This window comes from Aethalodelphis obliquidens, unplaced genomic scaffold (assembly GCF_003676395.1).
Source record: "Aethalodelphis obliquidens isolate GAN/ISIS:26980383/991018 unplaced genomic scaffold, ASM367639v1 scaffold4, whole genome shotgun sequence".
Taxonomy (NCBI): Eukaryota; Metazoa; Chordata; class Mammalia; order Artiodactyla; family Delphinidae; genus Aethalodelphis; species Aethalodelphis obliquidens.
Window position 1 is genome coordinate 16,786,091 of NW_020837948.1, and position 2,304 is coordinate 16,788,394.

The window sequence follows — 2,304 nt, forward strand, 5'->3', positions numbered from 1 at the left end:
TGCTTTCATTACCATAGATTTACAGTTGTATTTCCACCACTAGGGACAGCTGTGCACATGACAGGCATTCACTCTGTGTGTGTGTGTGTGTGTATGTCGTGTAAACAAAGGAACATATCTGGCATACAGTATAGCACTGTACTGTGTAATGAGGCCATAAAATACATCGTGCATCTTGCTGGCATATTATGGGGAGCCCCTGCAGCAGTGGTTGGGGAGTGAGTTTTAGTCTTTGTTTCAGCGTGCTTTATCTTGGTTATTGCCATCGACTGATGGGTAGATTTCTGATGACTTGACTTCTGTAGATTTTAGGAAACTTGGGGCAATAACAATTGAAAAGCTAGCCCCATTATGATTAAACATAAAAGTGCAGTGACCCCATCCTTTATGGAAAAATTATTGTTCTGTCTTCTATCCCATCCAGAAAAGAAGCCTCACTTTCTATAATTATATGATTTATAAATTTCCTACATATGAAACTACAGTATTGATTTTCAGTTTATAGGCGCATTATACATAAGAGTATTATGCGACACTTCCCAAGAACACCTAGTAGTCTTTTCTCCATACCCTATCCCAGGTTTAGGGGGTACATCATTCTTCCCCTATCCTTGAGGAAGGGGGTTTTCCTGTCATGCTATCTTCTCAAATATTGTCTCAATAGATCACAGCATCACAAAACTAAAAATAGAGGCTACGGTAAATGCCAGAAGGAAGATTTTGCATTTCTAATACACTCCCAGCTGAGGCCAAGGCTGACAGTGCCCGAACACACTTTGAGGCACTGGTTTTAAAACCTGACTGCGCATTGGAGTCCAGGGGCAGTTTTTATAAATGCTTATGTTGGTTTTATCCAGAAAGTTGGATTTATTTGTTATGATGTTTGGCTTGGGCATCAGATTTGGAAAAGCTCCCCCAGGTGATTCTAATGTGCAGCAAAATTTGAGAACCACTGTTATAAACCAATTAGAAGACTTTTTTTTCCCATAAGTCCCTCCAAATACACAATTTGGTAGACTTCTCTCTCTTTGTATGCCCCTCTACCGTTGATACTGACTTCTGGGTCCCTTGTTTTCAAGGAGAGTGCCTAGCACAGGGCTTGATTCTTGGCGTGGATCAATCATGGGTTATTGACCACATCAGCTTATAGAACAATCAGTGTTCTATTGACATGCTTTGGCAAGAAGGGAGAGGTGATTTACTTTTCATTGAAAACATGGATCCAACACATTTCTACTTACTGCAGTTCCTTTGCCAGGTTTCTTCTAAGGCAGATCCATATAAAGGACTTAGAGATCTTGAGAATTGAGAGTAGAGAAGAGAGAAGAAAAGGGAGAGAAGATGACAGCAAACAGGAAGGAGAGAGAGCAAGGGAGGAAATGGAGAGAAAAAGAGGAAGAGGAAGGGGTGGAAGAAGATGAATGGGGAAGAAATGAGAAGAAAATGAGATGGATATAAGAATATTGAAAAAATTGCTGGTAGATATTCACTAACCACCATCTACGAGAGGTGGTTCTATTGAGATCAACAACAATGACTGTTGAGATCAACAAACTTATGGTCTCATTAGGAGACACAAATCAAGTGCTTGAAAAGTTATATAAAACTATGCAATAGTTAAAGAATAATGTGTTACCAGAGATAACACAGGACACATAGATAGAGCAACAAATCAGAGTTATGGGCAATAGACAGCACGAAGTCCATTTTTATCTGGGGAAATGGTATCAACCCTGTTGTAATGAATTCCTTATTCTTACTTTGCTTTATCAACTTAACATTAAGCACATAGGAGGCTATTGAAGAAATAACATTTAACCCATTTTGTATCAAGGAGTCTTTCGGGGAATTATTTAAATATTTCTTTTATGGTCATTTCCTCCAGCCTGTACCTTTCAGTATGTGGCTTATGAATATACACTTTGAGGGAAAAAAAAAAAACTTGTAAAAATTTGCTTCTTGAAGATACCCGACCCCATGATGTACATCTAGAACTTTCTTATTAGGGTTGAGGTCTTGATACTAATAATGGGAATTAAAACCATTCAAAGCGGTGAAGGTTTGGTATCTTGTTATCTTTTTTAAGAAACATTCTTAATTTGATGTGTTGAACTTTGGCAATACAAGTCCCTTTAGTGACATAAAAACAGCCAGACTTTAAAAGATGCTGACAGATGTTGTGATAGTTTTTTGTAGCGGAGCTGAGTTCCCTGCTCTGCTGCATGTAATTAGGCATGCAGATAGAGCCTCACTCGTTTTACTAGCCCGATGGGAGGGAGTGAGGGCCGGGACCCCAAAGCTGGG